Consider the following 18,647-nt stretch of genomic DNA (forward strand, 5'->3'; position numbering starts at 1 on the left):
AGACGAATTCCCACATGGGACATGAGCAGACGTGTCTCAGTCTGCGCTTGGAGTCTATCAGCTCTCCTTCGGAGATGGACAGCATGTTTCCTCTTGAGTCTTCGGGAATTACAATTGTTTGTTGTCTTGATTAGAGTTCTGAAGTCTCTTAAAGTACCAACAGACACTTTGTAAGAACTATGCAAACTCTCTCCCCCTCCAAAAAAAATACAGTCTTTGAAAGCTGTAAGAAAATGCTTAGAAGAGCAAGGCTACAATATATCTCACACATATACCCTTCTCCTCACTCTCACAGCTATCTCTCTAGTTCAAGCCTTCATTCCTTCCCAGCTGGGCTATTGCAATGGCTTTCTTTTCTTTTTTCCCTCCCCTCACTTTCCCTTCCCTTTCCTTCCCTTCCATCCTCCCTTCTCCTATCTTTTCTCACAATGATCTAATTTTTAAAATCTGTATCATAATTGTAGCAGCTGCTACAGTTACTTAAACTAGTGATAAAGCATTAAGAAGACAAATAAAACCTTAAAACTAGTTTGAATGAAAAGGCACAATCTATAGAGAAGTATGCAGGAAAGATCACATTCAAGTGCTTTTTTTGAAAATGAAGTTGGTTTCTGTCAGCCAAGTGGACAGTGACAATGGGTTTTTTTATTTCTTGGTTTAAGTCACTCTCTTCATCCACTGACTTTTACAAAATGTGCCAACATATGTCGAAGGGATACATCAGGTCATAGCAGGTGCAAAGACTGCTGGGATCACCCACTTGGTCCACCAACTAGAGTCATTGCCAATGGTAGTAATAAGAGCATCTTTCTGTTTCTTTACTTTGCCTTTGTCATCTGGATAAAGTTCTTCAAAAATACGTCTTGGATAGTTCTTAGGCAGCCCTGTGGATGGCCCAGCACCCTCCACATTTTCAGAGGCATCACCTCCATCTTGCTCCCTCCAAGTGTTTCCAGGATACCCTTTCAAGAATTTGGTTGAATCGTAAAGTTTGTTGAGCAGGGTGATCCAGAGGTGGCAGCGATGATGATGCTCCTGGATCTTCTCCAGGGCATTGTATTTTACATTCTTGTTCGACTGCTCTGCCATTTTGGCCCATGGAGAGATCCCGTAGCACTTTACAGGCAGCACTGGGAGCGAGCCTTCAGAGCAGTAGCTCATGGAATCCTTTGTAATAATAGTCTTATATATATAATGTATTTTTCAGTTTTCATCATTCACCTCCACAAGAATTTGAATTCCAAATTTTCTCCCCATCTCTCTTTCTCCCACCCCAGGACAACGTGTACCCCATCCATCTCTTCCCCCAGTCTGTCCTCCCTTCTATCACTCCACTTCTCCTATCCCCCTCCCCTCATTTTCCTTTAGGGCAAGATAAATTCCTATACCCAATTGCCTGTACATCTTATTGCCAAGTTGCATGCAAAAGCAATTTTTAACATTCATTTTTAAAGCTTTGCATTCCATATTCTCTCTCTTCCTCCCTCCCCACCCACCCTCACTGAGAAAGTAAGCAATTCAATATAGGTCATACATGCGTAGCCATGCAAAACACATCCATAACAGTTATGTTGCAAAAGACTAACCACATTTCCGTCTGTATTGTCCTGCTCTCCATTTGTTCCATTCTCTCCTTTGACCTGTCCTCCTACAATAGAATTTGCTTCTGATTATCTTCTTCCCCAATCTGCTGTCCCTTCTATTATCTTCCCTCTCCTATCCCCTTCCCCACTAATAGCAGTCTTCTAATTGTCCTCCCTGAATCAGGCCTTTTCCTGATCTGGTTGATCTTCCTGCCTCAACCTCTCCCCACTCCAATCCAACCTGCTCACAGCTGCTAAAGTGATTTTCCTGAAATATGTGTTATATATATTATACATATGTGCATATGTTATATACGTTATGTTATATATACACATTATACACACATGTGTGTGTATAATGTGTATATATATATATATATATATATATATATATATATATATATATATACACACTCAATACTCCCCTACCTAATAAATTCCATGAGCTCTCTATTATCTCTTTTGTTACTGTTGAGAGTTTCAGTCATGTCCAACTCTTCATGACCCCTTTTGAGATTTTCTTGGCAAGGATACTGGTTTATTATTTCCTTTTCCAGCTCATTTTACAGATGAGGAATGAAGGCATACAGGGTTAAGTGATTTACCCAGGGTTACACAGCAAGTAAGTGACTGAGGCAGGATTTGGACTCAGGAAGATTCCCAGTGCTTTATCCACTGTGCCATCCTCTAGAATCAGATATAAGGCCCTTGTTTGACATTTAGAGCTCCTCGCAACCTGACCCATTCATCTTCTCCTCCTTGGATTTAAGTGATTTGCCCAGGGTCACATAGCTAGTAAGTGTCTGAGGCTGGATTTGAACTCAAGTTCTCCTGACTCCTGGGTCAGTGCCTTATCCACTGCACCACCCAGCTGCTCCCGCATTCTTCTTCCTTTCATTCTATTCTTTATGAATTCTGTGATTCAGTACGACTGATCTACTTGTTTCTCACTCAGAATACTCCATCTCCCACCTTCAAACCTTTGCCCTAGCTGGAAGTACTTTCCTGACTCTTAGAAACTTTAGCTTTCCGTGAAGTCATCCAGGAGTTCTTTTCTATTTCCAGACTCCCCGCTGGCCCTCTCCCCCCTCCACCCCCACTAGCTGTTACTGCCTTCTCCTCTTAAATTACCTTCCACTTACTTTTTATTCATCTTCTACTTACCACTTTGTACAGGGTGTCCCAAAAGTCTTAGTACAATTTAAAGTTTTAGTAATTTAAAATTAAAAATAAAAATTAAATTAAATAAATTAAAATTTAAAACTAAATTAAAAATATTTAAAATAGTTTAAGATTTAATGGCTTAAAATGTCTCTGCCATTATCTCCTTGCGGACAGGGATTTGTTTTGCTTTAATTTAGTATTGCTGGAGTTTGGCTCAGTTCCTGTCTTAAAAAAAAGCTTTATCAAGCACTTGTTGATTAGTTCATTACTACTGTCTGTATATATTACTTTACATTTTTGTGGTTTTTTAATGGTTAACTAAAAGGACATACAGTAAAAATATTCAGGTTGTCTTTGATCCAAGTTTTATTGTCTTTTAACGATGACTTTGTTACATTGTTGTCGTTGTGTATTTCATTTTGTCTGCTTTCTTCATTCTGTATCGTTTCATGAAGACCTTCTCATGCTTCTTGGAATTCTTCATATATGTCCCTTTTTCTGGTACAGTAAAATTCCATTTAATGCATATATCACAATTTGTCCAGCTATTCCCATGGTTTCCCTTAGTAAATAGTAACAAGCCTTCCCTTTGAAATAAATTCTATATAATGGAATAATATTGTTCCGTAAGACATGATGAGCAGGCAAAGTTCAGAAAAACCTAGAAAGACTCACATAAACTGATGCTGAGGGAAGTGAACAGAACCAGGAGAACACTGTACACAGTAACAATAATATTCCCTTACAATAATATATGAATCATAATAATATTCCCTTATAATAATATCAAACAATAATAGTGGTCAGCAACCAATTTTGTTAGACTTAGCTCTTCTCAGCAACGCAAGGATCCAAGACAATTCCAAAAGATTCGTGATGGAAATGCCATCCACATCCAGAGAAAGAGCTGTAGAGTCTGAATGCAGATCGAAGCTATTATTTTCTCATTTTTTTGTTTCTTCTTTCTCATGGTTTTCCCTTTTGGTTCCAATTCTTCTTTATATCATGACTAATGTAGAATTAAATTTAATATAATTATATATGTATCAGATTGCATGCTGTCTTGGGGAGAGGAGAGGAAAGGGGAGAAGATTTAAAACTCAAAATCTTACAGAAGTGAATGTTGAAAACCAAAAATAAATAAATAAATATTTTAAAAATGAAATTAATTCTGGAATTTTTTTTCCAGGAAATGAAGTCAAATTCAGACCAACTTCTTCCCTTTTTGAAAAAAAAGGGGAAACCATTTGCTCACCTCCAGTTCCAGAATCATAGGACCCATAGAATTTCAGGGTAAGTAGGGACCTCAGAGACTAGCTACTCCAGTCATATCTGAAAAAGAATCTTCTCTCCAACATCCTCTAGCCTTCGCTTAAAGCAGAGAAAACTCACTACCTCTCAAGATAAACAAACTATGTCTATAGTGTTCCCCCTCTGTACAGTCTAGTAACCCAGTCACAAGAGAAAATAAGCTTAGTGTGACAGACATGACTTATTTTTAATTAAGCCATGGTAAGTCTGTGATCACCACTTCCTCATGCATCTTTTGAGATCTCTTGGAGCCACAGCAAAGATTACCTATTGCAGCTCCTCTAGAGTTCTGCTGGAAGGAGGTCATTCAAGGGAGCAAGGTGCTTGCTCTCTTATCATCTCACCTAACTCCATGTCCTCTATTTTTACTCTGTACTGCCAAGTCCAAAGGTCATTCTCCTTGACAGAGAAAATTCAGGTAAAACGAAGTAGTTTTGCCTTCCTTTCAGGGTTCATTTTCATTCCTTCTAAGCATCTGGAGTAGCAGTTAGGGGACTTCTTTGATGTTCCTCTTGCCTCAGAGATAAAAGGCATATTTTTTGGTTGTCCCAAACAAACTCAACTCATTCTGAGGCTTAGGCCAAGTACCATTTAATGGTTATATTGGGGGCTCTTCTGGCTCAAAGTGAATGTAAATAGTAAAGGATTCTCTTTTGGTTAACAACCCTGAGGGTCTTCCACTCCCAGTTTGATATTTTTTTATTAAAGGGACCATCCCATGACTCACTTCTTAAAGAGGCCTATTCACTGAATGGGTGTTGCCTCTCTGGAAGTGAGAACCTGAAAAGACCTTAGCTTAAAAGGGTCAAGGTCTCCCATTGCATCCTCTGTCCTCTCCAGTCATCTTTATCAATATCCAGCCACTGGATCCAGATGGCTCTGGAGGAGAAAGCAAGTCTGGCGACCTTGCACAGCCCTCCCTCAAATCAAAGTTAGTTGTAAGTCATGTCATCATGTCCCTGATGTCATGGTCCGCTTTGAGAATGGAAGACAAACCACCACCGGCAGCTAGCTATGCTTTTGTGTTCTGCTTCTGATGCATGTCTTAAAAAAATCAGGACTGGTTAATGATTGGTTGATGGGTCGCTTTAGACAGCTTCTTCTTTTTATCCTCATCAAAATTGTTTCTGCTTTTGTCTTCTGGGTTTTGTTCTTGTGCCAACTTCTCCTGTAGAAATTTAGAAGAGTGGAGTTCTTCTTATCTTTCCTCTGACACCTTTAGAATCTGTTCTTTATCCCCTCCAGATACCATGTCATCTAGTGACATTGGCCTCCTGGCTGTTTCTCACATAGAACATTCCATTTCCTGACTCCAGACATTTGCACTGGCTGTTCCTCATGCCTGGAACACCCTCTCTCTTCACCTCTGCTTCCTATTATCTTCTATCATCTTTCTATGCTAACATCCTCCTTTCTGCAAAGAGCCTTTTCTAGTTCTCCTTAATTTTGGTGCCTTCCCTCTGAGACTACTCTTAATTCATCCTGTTTCCATATAGTTGTTTGCATGTTGTCTCCCCCCTGTGAGTCCCGAGAGAGCAGAGACTGTTCGTTTTTTGCCTTTCTTTGTATCCTCAGTCTTTGAACAGTGACTGGTATATGTTGTTCAGTCTTTTCAGTTGTGTCCAACTCTCCATGATCCCATTTGGGGTTTTCTTGGCAAAAATACTGGAGTGGTTTGCCATGTCCTTCTCCAGCTCATTTTACAGATGAGGAAACTGAGGCAAATAGAGTTAAGTGACTTGCCCAGGGTCACACAGCTAGTAATTCAAATCTGAGGTCATATTTGAACTCAGATCTTCCTGATTCCAGGTCTGGCATATAGTTGGCATTTACCAAATGCTAGCTAACAAACTGATTATTCTTGTGTTCCCATCCCCTTTCTTTCAGAAGTTTAGACCATTGGAGTTCTCTTCTTATCCTCTCTCTGAATTCTTTGGGATCTGCCCCCCTCACCCTAGGGGTGCAAGTCAGTCTCTGTTCAACTTTTCTTCTCTGTCATTAAATGCTGAGATAAAATGGCCACTTCCCTCCCAATGTTTCCCATCATTGTGTCTTCAGCAAGAAATTCTTTCCTGTTGATCAGAATCAGATGCAGAATAACAATTCCTGTCCTCATTTAAAGTAATTGCCAACAAGTCAAGAATTGATCCATTGCTCTGGTTTGGGTTTTTTTGGTAGTCAAAGAGATCCAGACTGTTGAGACCAGTGGTGTTCAAAGTGAGGTGTGCGTATTGCAGGAGGCATTTAAGAAGATCTGATGATGGGCATGAAGAAGTAGCCTCTCAGAAAGCCACTCAGCGACTTAGTTTACTGTTCTTACTGGTTTCTGCTGCTCTCTTCTCTCCCTGCGACCAACGCTGGCTGTTACAGAGAGACAAATAGACTAGTGGTCAGTCAGTCATTCCTTCCACCCACTCCAGCTTGGCCAGAAGCCATAAAAATATGGTTTATTTCCTCTTTATCTCATTCTATTAATATTTCCATTTTTATGTATGCTTTATAATTGACTTCATTTATACAGCAATATATACATATAAGTTATAAGTCAATATATACATACTGGGGGGCATGCCCCCAAATGTTTATTAAGGGGAGTATGTAATCAACAAAGTTTGGAGACACCCAGTCTAGATAATTGAAGTTCTTCATCACTGTAACAGCACCCTTCTTGTTTATATTTATCTATCCAGTGATTGGCTATTAGTAACAGCTATTAGTAAATTTTCTTTTTCTTCCTTCCTTCCTTCTTTCTTTTTCTTTCTTTCTTCCTTTCTTTCTTTCTTTCCTTCTTTCTCTTTCTTTCTTTCTTTCCTTCTTTCCTTCCTTCCTTCCTTCCTTCTTTCTTTCTTTCCTTCTTTCTCTTTCTTTCTTTCTTTCCTTCTTTCCTTCCTTCCTTCCTTCTTTCTTTCTTTCTCTTTCTTTCTTCCTTCCTTCCTTCCTTTCTTTCTCTTTCTTTCTTTCTTTCCTTCCTTCCTTCCTTCTTTCCTTCCTTCCTTCTTTCCTTCTTTCTTTCCTTCCTTCTTTCTTTCTTCCTTCCTTCCTTTCTTTCTCTTTCTTTCTTTCTTTCTTTCTTTCTTCCTTCCTTCCTTCCTTCCTTCCTTCCTTCCTTCCTTCCTTCCTTCCTTCCTTCCTTCCTCCCTCCCTCCCTCCCTCCCTCCTTTCTTTCTTTCTTTCTTTCTTTCTTTCTTTCTTTCTTTCTTTCTTTCTTTCTTTCTTTCTTTCTTTCTTTCTTTCTTTCTTTCTTCTGTAAGGTGTGTGATCTGTTTCCATCTTCTTGTCCAAGAAGTCTATACTAATTTCTTATGATAATATTCTTTAGCCGAACATAATAGGGACCTGCAGTTTCATGTACCCTTTTTCTGTTCTGTGTATGGAAATGCCCATTTAATTTGGTGTGAAATTCAGAATGAAAATAAAAATTTAAAGCCATATTATTCATTTTACAAGAGTGTGAATTCCATGAGGGAAGAAACCATATCTTATTACCTAAACTTTTTATCTTCCCCCAGTGCCTAGCACTGTGACACTCTGCAAAAAGTTGAGGATCTAATAAAAGTCTGCGGATTAAAAAAAAAAGCCTGGTTTCTGCTTCTGTCAGTCTTAACCTAAGTGCTATCCAGCAGGCTTCCTGCCACTGGTTCCTGAATTTCCTCACACAGGCACATTTTAACATTTTGCAATATTATTCTACTTCTCCTTTTACTTAATCTGTTCTTTTTGAAAAAAACATTCTTCCAGAGCCACATTCCAGACACTAAGTCCCATCCCACCTGGTATTAGTCGCATACCTAGAAGGTCACATTTGCAACCTTGCCCAAGGAGCACTGGTTCACCTTGATTATCGCCTATCCCTTGTATATTTGCAAGTAGACATCTGAGGTCAGAGTTTATTGCTAGCCTCCTTCTTGGCTAGTAGTTCGTGTGAATATTATTGCCTCCAGGATTGAACCTAACATCCTCTGTTTGGCTTTTAAGGTTCTTTATAACCTGCCTCTTTCTACCTTTCCAGTCTGAGCCCATCTTCTGCCTTCTGAGGACCAGAAGGTCTTCTGCACTTGCATCTTCAGAAACCTGTAGCTCTCCAGCCAGATTAGGCTCCCCCATAGACTTGTCCCCCACTTATCACTCACACCAGCAACAAGTCTTATTAAGCATGCACCATGTGCCATGCCCTGAGCAGTACAAGGACCAAGAATGAAACCTTGTCCATTTGTCACCTGTATTCTAATGGGAGGAGACAAGCTTATGCCAAAAAAGATGTGTGGGGAACAGAGAGACTGGATCATAGAATGATGGGAGGAAAAGAATGTCCAGTAAGTCTGGAAAGACACATTGGGGGAGGCAGACTGAATAGAAGAGTTTACATTTTGCATCTCTCCCCTGCCTTAAAGGGAGAGAAATCATTCCTTACAGCAAGGACAGCCTCAAGTGAGCAAAGCTGAGAGGGGCCATGACTAGAGGGGGCTCCTTTATTGCCTGAAGCCTTGGGTTCTCAGTTGGCCCAGTTACAAGCTGTTGTGTGATCTTCCTCACCCTCACCATTGACCCTCCTCTCTTGTTGGTAAAATTTAGTAGATGCTTTGAGATAACATTTTAAAAAATATGAGCCATACACTTTCTCTAAAGGCTGGTGAACAGATCTTTATGGGTTTGGGAAAAACTATCCTAGTTGTAGAACCAGGCTCTCAGACAGAGCCTTCCCCTGCTTGGAGGCACTTTATTCTCTGTGGCTTTAGGACTGGGACTAGAGGCCTTTGGGGACTCCTGGGGCCTGATGATTAATTGGCAAATCCAAATTACCTGAGTCCTTAGAATAATAAGATTCACAGAACACTAGAGCTGGCAGGGACCTCAGAGAGCATTTTTCAACTTCACATCATCCTGAGCAAACAGAGACAATCCCTTTAGCCTTTCCCAGCTAGGCTCCAGGGCCCCAGACTCTGCACATCCTACAGGCTTTAGGGAGAGGAGGGGGTAGGGCTGCAGGCAAGCCCGACTGTCCAAAGCTGGGGGCATCTGCACACAGGGCATCAGCTTAGCCACTCCAAGTGATATGCCTTGGCATCACAGGAATTAGAGCAGGAAGATACCTTAGAGCTCATCTGAGTCCAAACCCCTCATTTTACAAAGTTGGAAACTGAGGCAGATTGATTTGCTTAAGGCCACATGGCTCTTATGTGATCCCTAAAGTTTCACATATTTTTGACTTGTTAATAGTAGCTTTGGGATTTGAACCTAGGTGTCCTGACATCCACTTGGAGCCTTATTGCATTATATTGTGATTCTTCTTCTAGCTCTCATCTCACTCTGGAAGGTCCTGGACTGGAACCCCAAACACACAGTTGAGTATTGGTAATGGAAGCCAGAAAGGTCACCCTCCCTTTGACATACACTATCTTCTGCTTGAGGTGGCAGACCCTGTCTTGGAAGGAAGAAAGGATAGAAAAGAGGAGGGAAAAAGACTGAAGAATGAAGGAGGAAGGGAAGGAAGGAAGAAAGGGAAGGAAAGTAGAAGAAAGGCAAGAAGGAAGGAAGGAAGCAAAGACAAAGGGAAAAGGAGGGAAGAATGAAGGGAAGGCAAAAAGAGAGAGTGGGTAGGAAGAAAGGAAGGGAAAAAGGAAGGAAGGAGGTAGAGAAGAGGAAAAGAGAAACAAAGGGATAGAGGGAGGAATAGGACAAAATATCAGTGATTTTTTTTATGGCTACCTGAAACAGTTCAGAAATCCCATTTGTCTTTTAAAAGTCAGCCCCAATGTGTTCTCCTGTTGTTCCAGTTTGCTTTAGGACCCTCTCTGTGCTTCCCTTTACTTACGTAAATACGGTTACCTGTTTTTGCAACTTAGAAGACAGAGTCCCTTCCTTCGCTATCCTCTAATGAAGGAGAGTGGGATCAGAAAACCATAGGTTCTTAATCAAGGGAAGAGGAACCAATCAGGCAACAAAGCTGTGAATTCCCCAACTAGATTGTGAGCTTTTTGAGACCCCAGAGCTAAAACCAGAACTATCAGGGCACATGGGAGAAACCTAGGAAAAACTGGTTAGTTGGGGAAAGGAGAAGTGGAAGTGGGTATCTAGGCATCTTCCATCTCATTATCACAATCTCCATTAGTCCTAAACCAAGCAACATAGGAGACAGAGGTGATGGAGATATTTCTAAATGGTAGCAAAATAAAAAGATTAACCCCAGATATGTTGATTTTGAGATGCTTATAAGAAATCTAATTTGAGATGTCCAAAAAGCAATTGGTGATGAAGGATTAGACTCAGGAGAGAGTATGGTTGGATATATAAATATGGGAATCATTTACATGAAGATGAAAATTGAACCCCATGGCACTGAAGAGATAAACAAATTAATATAGTATATAGAGAGAAGAAAATCAGTCCCATAATATAGCTTTAGGAGATGTCACTGGTTAGTGGGCTGACATGGATGAAGATCCAAAAAAGGAGACTGAAGAGTGGTTAGATAGGAGGAGAGCCAGAAGAGGACAGTGTCATAAAAATTTAGAGGAGATAGAGTGCAGAAAATGAAATTAATCAACAGTATTAAATGATGCAGAGAGGTCAAGAAGGATGAGCATTGAGGAAAAGGTATTAGACTTGGCTAGTGATATGATGGGTAACTCTGGAAAGGGCAAATTCAATTGAGTAATGAGAAGGCCTTCTATAGAAGGTTAAGAAGACAATGAGAAAAGAACTGGAGACACTTAATGTAGATGGCTTTCTCCAGTTGTTTAGCCAAGAAAGGTAAAAGAGACAAAAGCTAGCAGGAATGGTTGGAGAGAGGCGTGTTTGTAGGTAATAATGAAGGGCCTGAAGATTAGAGATAGAGTAGTGGTTATAATAGAGACAATCTGCTGAAGATGAGAGGGGATGAGATCAAGGGTATGTGTAGAGTGTTTGGCCTTAGTGAGAAGAAGAGTGATCTTTTCATCTGATAAAAGCATGAAGGACGAGATTAACAGGGGAAGATGTCTGAGTGATGTGAGAAGAGAAAGAGAGGGGAAGAGGGAGCTCTCAATTAATGAATTCTCTTTTTAAGTACAATGCAAGGTCCTCAGTAAAGAGTGGATTGGAGTAGGGGAACAGGTGCCCTGGGAGGCTTGAGGAGAGGTGAGAAGGTTTAGAATAGCTGTGGTGGAGAGTAGGATAACAAGTCCATTAGGGAGGAGTAGAATGATTTGATTGTTGTAGTAAGGGAAGTAAGTTGACATTAGATAACATAACTTTGTAGTGGATCCAATCAGTATGGTTTTGTGATTTTAATCTAACTCCACAGGCCATTAGATGGCTAGGACTGAAGGAAGTAGATGGTGGGACTAATCCAGGATGGCACAGAGCTGAGATGGTTCACTAAAGGGTCAGGATAGTGAAGGGAAGAGAGTGTAGCCAGTGTGCAAGGGTGTTGGTCTGGGATCCAATCTCAATACTAACTCCAACTTTAACCATAACTCCAAACCCAGTCTTACCCCTAACACAAATTCTAGCTATGAAATTGGAATCCCAATTTCAACTTGAATCTTGACCTTAACCTTAACCCTGCTTCTAACTGTAGCTCCAAAATCCTAATCCCAACTCTATCTCTAACCAAAACTCTACCTTAATTCTGGTAGCAGCTCCCCTCCTACTATAATCTAACCCCAACCCTCTTTGACCTTCCTTGCTCCCAATTCCCCCAGGCTTTGGCAAATAAATAAAAAAATTCCTCTCTTAGAGGAATTGGTGGAGGAAAGTACTGCTGGGAGACAGGATGGAAGATGAGTGAGGGACACCCCAGAGAATGCCTCATACCTTCCAGAAGTCAAAGGTGACCCATTTTTTGAGTAAATATGAACCCTGCAGGCCCCACTGGGCTCAACTGTGTTGAGAAAGAAATATGGTTTTGAGTCAGAACTCACTAAATCATCCCCACAGGGCCTACACAGGGACAGTAGTAGTCTTGGTTGGTACCATTTTTTAGTTTCCTAAGCACTTCCCAGTCAATGAGCCTTCCCCATCCATGCTCCTAGCAACCACTGTTACAGTTCAAGGTTGCCCAGCAACGGAAGATATTTATCAGGCACCTGTATTTCTCGCCTCCAAGGTACCAGCACAATGGACTGCTATCAGTTCCATGTAGACTTCATTGTCAGACTTGGGCGGGGCTAGGGGAGCTGCGAACATATGTGTGGGCTTGGAGAAAAGGGTGGACTTTTCAGCACGGAGTCAGACTTTGGGGAGAATTCTGGAGGACCTGTTGCCACAGTGGTTCTCAAACTATTTAGATGTAGGACCCCTTTATACTCTTACAAATTATTGAGGAGCCCCCTGCCACAAAGAACTTTTGTTTCTATGAGTTACAGCTATCACTATTTACCATAATAGAAATTAAAACATCTTAGAATTATTATGAAAAATATTTTTATCTCATGATCACATGACTCCTGAAAGGGTTCCAGGGATCCCTAGGGAATCCCTGGACCATACTTTGAGAATTTCTGGATAAAGTAAGACCTGGGGGACAATGCTAGACCAGCTGTTAACAGAGATTCAAGCTTAAGAGAGGATTTGGAAGAATCTGCCCACACAAAGTCAGACTTGGAGGAGAATTGGAGAGGATCTGTTAGCAGAGATTTAGGCTTGCTAGAGAATGCTTAGGTGATCCGTCAGCACAGGGTCAGGCTTAGGAGGCAGGGATGCTGAAGGATTTGTTAGCACAGGTTTGAGAGCAAATTCTAAAAGCACGTGTTTGGTGAACCTCAGGAAGAAATGATTCTTGGGGCTTTAAATTGGAATATGAAAATCTTGGGCCAAGGTCACAGAACCACTAAATCCCTTAGTGCCAGGCTAGAGGACAAGGCATCATCATTTGACTGGCAATGGTGGATGCCCCAGCTGTGGCAGGGCCACAAAGCTTTAGTGACTGCCATACTTTCCAAGATGTCCAGTTTTTGTAGTTCTGTACCCTTTGCTATTATGCATCGGACTTCGGTTTTGCTACTTAGAATTTTGAAACTGAAAATGCTAGCCTTTCTCATTCTGAAGATGTAAATGGATCAGTATAGTTCACTGTTGAATATCCCTAGGTATATATTCATTTATATATGGTTTCATTTGTAAAGATATTCAATTCTAAATACCCATTAGGCAGTTGATGGTGTAGGATTGGAGCTGAAGAGACACACAAGGGCTGGAAATATAGATCTGGAAATCATCAGCATAGAGAGACCAATTAAGCCCATGACAGATAATGGAGTCTCTGAGAGTAGAGTAAGAGAAGAAAAGACGGTTTATCATGGAGTCTTTTTCATTCTTTCTTTTAAATGGCATTTTTCCAATTACATATAATGCAATTTTAACAGTTATTTTTCTACATAAAATTTTGAGTTCCAAATTTCTCCTCCCTTCCCTCCCCTCCCCCTTCCCTATGATGGTAAGCAATTTGATATAGGTTATAAACAGGCAGTCATGTAAGACATATTTCCATATTAGTCATGTTGTGAAAGAAGAAATAGGAAAAAATCATGAGAAAATATAGAAAGTGAAAATAATATGGTTTGATCTGCATTTAGATTCCATCAGTTCTTTTCTGGATGTGAACAGCCTTCTCCATCATGAGCCTCTTGGACTTGCCTTGGATCATTAAGTTGCTGAGGAGCTAAGTCAATCACAGTTGATCGCTGTGCAGTGTTGCTGATGCTACGGACAATGTTCTCTTGGTTCCACTCATATCACTGGGCATTCCAGGTCCTTCTGACATCCTCCTGCTCATCATTTCTTATAACACAATAGTATTCCGTACAGTGGATAGAGCACCAGTGCAGGAGTCAGGAGGACCTGAGTTCAAATCTCACCTCAGACACTTCTCACTCTCTAGCTGAGTGACCTTGGGCAAATCACTTAACCCCAATTGCCTCATCCTGGGTCATCTCCAGTTATCCTGAGGAATATCTGGTCACTGGATTCAGATGGTTCTGGAGGACTTCTCCAGAGGCTGGTGACCTGCACAGCCCTCCTTCACTCAAAACAAAGTCAAGTGCAAGTCATGATGGCATGGTCTTCTTTGGCAATGAAGGATGAGCATGATTCATTACATTCATATGCCACAACTTGTTTAGTCATTTCCCAATTAATGAACATCCCTTCAATTTCCAATTATTTGCCAACTCAAAAAGAGCCAGCAGAGTCTTGTTATACACTTAGAGTTAAGGGGCACATTCAGTACTAGCAACAGTAAGGTAGGAGGACTAAGAGAGACCAGTGTTAAGATAACCCAGAGAGGAGAGAGTTTTTAGGAAGAGAGACTCGTCAACAAAGTCAGAGACTATAGAGAGGTCAAGAAGGATGAAGGTTGAGAAAAACCTTTATCAGATTTGGCTTTAAGAGATCATGGGTAACTTTAGAGGGATCCATTTCATTTGAGTGATGAGGTCAGAAGCCAGAGAGCATTTATTCCTATGTTAATATTTTGAATGTGAGAGATGCCTTAACCTCCCTAGAATCCTAGCATGGCACTCCCTCTTTCATTAGCAAACTCACTTGAACCTTTAAAGGGTTCCCATGCGCTTGGGCACCTGGGAACACCAGTTGCTTGATGACCATGCCATGGCACTAGCATGGGCATGTTTTGGTGACTAAGCACAGCCTGAAGCCCACAGGGGTATCTCAAATAGTTATAATTGACCCCCAGGGTCCCCTAAAAACCAGGCAAAGGGTTTGTGTTGTTCTAGAGTGCCAGCCTTGTACAGAGCAAAACAAGAGTGAAGTTTTGGGGGCTTGTCAGGTTCTCCCCACTGACCTCATTAAGTCTCCTTCATTAATGCCCTGGTTCCAGGAATTAACGAAGTATCAAAAACAGGGGTAATTAAGCTGATGCAACCTGCAGAATAGTCTATACTGATAACATGCCAATAAAGGTACGCTGAAGGGAAGGTAGGATGGACTCAATTATCCAAGAGGGGACTAAGGGCTAATTCAGGGAGGCTTCAGATGAGGAGACCTCTGGGAGAAATGGTAAGAACCTTGACCACCAAGTCAGAAAGCCTGGGATTTATTTATCTAATACTGAATAGCAGTGTGCTCTTGGATTGGTTATTTAACCTCTTTGTACTTCCTTTCCTTCCCCTGTAAAATGGGACCAGAAATATCTAGGGTTGCTATGAGGAAAAGTGCTTCTCAAACCTTAAAGTATTATAGGAATGGGACATTATTATTATCAGTGGTAGTTGTAGTAGTATTACTACCACTACTATTACTGATGCTACTACTTGGATAATTCTTCTTGACTCCAGGTCCACACACTGTACCACTTAGTGGCTCTTACTACTACTAGTAGTACTACTACTGTACTGTACTACTACTGATGCTACTACTACTACTAATAGTAATAAAAATAATAGGCCAAATGGAAAAGGAGGTACAAAATTCACTGAAGAAAAGAACTGCTTAAAAGGCAGAATTGGCCAAATGGAAAAAGAGATACAAAAACTCATTGAAGAAAATAATTCCTTAAAATGCAACATTCAGCAACTAAAAGCTAGGGACTCCATGAGACATTAAGAAACAATAAAACAAAGTTAAAATGGTGAAAAAAATAGAAGAAAATGTGAAATATTTAATCAGAAAAGCAACTGAAGTGGAAAATTGGTGGAGACAATTTAAGAATTATTGGACAACTTGAAAGTCACAATTTTAAAAAATGAGCCTAGACACCATATTTAAAGAAATTATGAAGGAAAATTGCCCTGATATCTTAGATCCATAGGGGAAAATAGAAATGAAAAGAATCCACTGATCATCTCCTGAAAGAGATTCCAAAATAAAAATTCCCAGGAATATTATAGGCAAATTTTGGAGCTCCCAGATCAAGGAGAACATATTGTAAGCAGCCAGAAAGAAAATTCAAATATTATGGAGTCACAGTCAAGATCATACAAGATTTAGCAGCTTCCACAGTAAAGAATCAGAGGGTTTGGAATATGATATTCTGGAAAGGATCTAGGATTGCAACCAAGAATAACTTACCCCTCAAAACTAAGTATAGTCTTTCAAGGGAAAAAATAGATATTTATTTCCAAGTATTCCTAATGAAAAGACCAGACCTGGATAGAAAATTCAGCATTCAGACGGAAGACTCAAGAGAAGCATAAAAAGGTAAACATGAAAAAAAATAATCATAAGAGACCCAATAAAGTTAAAGTATTTACATTCCTATATAGGAAGATGATATGTATAACTCCTAAGGATTTTATTATTATTAGGGGAGTTAGAAGGAGTTTGAAGGAGTTTACATAAACAGAGGGCATGGTTGTGAGTCAATTATGTTGGGATGATCTCCCTGCAAAAAATGTAGGGGTGAGAAAGGGATATGCTGGAAAAAGGAGAAAGGGGCAGGTAGAATGGGGAAAAATTTTCTTTATAGTAGAGAAGAAAATGGAGGTGGTGGTGGCAGGCAATGCTTGAACTTCACTCTCATCAGAATTGGTTCAAAGAAGGAAGAATACACACGCGCACGCACACACATACAAACACACACTCAGTTGTATGTAAAAATCTATCTTATCCAATAGGGAAATAGAAGGTTAAGAGGTTAGGAGATATTGGGAGGAGGGAGTGATGAAAGGGAAGACAGATTAAGGGAGGCAATGGTTAGAAGGAAATAGATTTGAGGGGGGATGGGATAAAAAGAGGGAGAGAAGAATAAACAGAAGAAAATAAGATTGGAGAGTGGTGGTGGAAATACATCTTTAGTAATCAGAACTGTGACTGTGAATGGGATGAGCTCTGCTACCTCATGAAACAGAAGTGGATAGCAGAATGGATTAGAAACCAGAATCTAACAATATATTTTTTTAAAAAGGAATGAAACAGAAAGGCACACACAAAATTAAAATAAAGGACTGATTCAAAATCTCTTATGCTTCAGCTGAAATAGCTAAAGCAGGGATAGCAATTAGGATTTTAGGCAAAGTAAAAGCAAAAATAGACCTAATTAAAAGAGATTATCAGGGAAACTACACTTTGCTAAAAGTTATCATAGACAATGAAGCAATGTAAAAAATTTCACAACACGTTTCTTTTTGCAAAATCACCTTTAAAATATATAGGGGACTGAGTCAAATTTATAAAAATAAGAGCCATTCCTCAATTAATAAATGGTCAAAGGATAAGAAAATGCAGTTTTTAGAAGAAATTAAAGATATACATATATATAGTCATATGATAAAATGCTCCAAATCATTATTGATCAGAAGAAAGCAAATTAAAACAACCTTAAGGTACCACCTCACATTTTTCAGAAATGACAAATGGTGGAGGGGATGAAGGAAAATAGATACATTAATGAACTGTTGGTGGAATGGTGAATTGGTCCAACCATTCTGTAGAACAATCTGGAACTATGTCCAAAGGGCTATAAAAACATGCATGGTCTTTGACCCAGCAATATCATTACTAGGTCTGTACCCTAAAGAGATAGAAGGAAAAGAATATATGTATATGTATACATACATGCATACATACATATATATCTTATATATAAGAATATATTATATAATACATAATAATATATATAGAATATAATAACATATATAATATTTATAGTAACTTTATGTGGTGGCAAAGAATTGGAATTTGGAGGGATGCCTGTCCACTGGGGAATGACTGAACAAGTTGTAGCAAGTGATTGTGATGGAGTACTATTGTGATATAAGAAATAATGAGGGGAGTGACCTTAAAAAAAACCACATGGCAAGGCCTGTATGAACTCATGCAAAGTGAAGTGAGAACTGAGCAGCAGTGTTATACAATGATCAACTGTGAATGGCTCGACTGCTCTGAACAATACAATGGCCCAAGACAATTCCAAAGGACGTATGATAAAAAAAAAAAAATGCTACCCTCCTCCAGAGAAAGAACTGGGGAAATCTGAGTACAAACTGAAGTATAATTTTCTCTTTCTCTCTTTTTTTGTGATATGGAAATGTGCTTTGCATGACTTCACCTGTGTAATTGACATATTATTTGCCTTCTCAGTGGATGGTGGAGGGATGGGAGGGAGAGATTTGGAACTCAAGGTAAAAAGAAAAGAATGTTAAAAATAAATAAATGATAAAATTTTAAAGCACACAAAAAAATAAAAGCAGAGTAGAAGAAAAGAAAAAGAAAGGACAAACCAGTGCAGGTCAGAAATGGGGCAGGTCAAAGTTTCTGTGCCAATCAATGGGACTGGATCTATGAGTATCCTCTACATTTCCAATCTAGACAAGATAGAAGGACCCAGTCTTTAAAAAATAAGAAAATAAAACACTCCAAGCCTTTATGTTATATCGAAAGCCCAGAAGAGAAAAATAGTAGCCAGGTTCTGCAGAGCTGAACTGTTAGTGTGAATGAGTGTTGAGAGATTGACCCCAGGGTCTGTGTTATACTGAATTATTATTATTACTAATAAGAAAAATTAATCCAACTCACCAAGAAAGGATTAGAAAATCTAGGTGTGAACCAAATGATTTACAGTGATAATAGAATCTTTCTTACTAAAGCTTTATATTTTACAAAATTCCCCATAACAACCTCGAGTTAGGTATCACGAATAACGTTATTCCCATT

The 18,647-nt window shown here is 39.7% G+C and overlaps 1 pseudogene; it reads right to left on the minus strand.

Annotated features, from left to right (window-relative positions):
• Positions 1–720: 720 nt before the first annotated feature.
• LOC140511337 (cytochrome b5 pseudogene) lies at positions 721–1,089 on the minus strand (annotated as a pseudogene).
• Positions 1,090–18,647: the final 17,558 nt, after the last annotated feature.

Source organism: Notamacropus eugenii, chromosome 1 (assembly GCF_028372415.1).
Source record: "Notamacropus eugenii isolate mMacEug1 chromosome 1, mMacEug1.pri_v2, whole genome shotgun sequence".
Classification (NCBI taxonomy): domain Eukaryota; kingdom Metazoa; phylum Chordata; class Mammalia; order Diprotodontia; family Macropodidae; genus Notamacropus; species Notamacropus eugenii.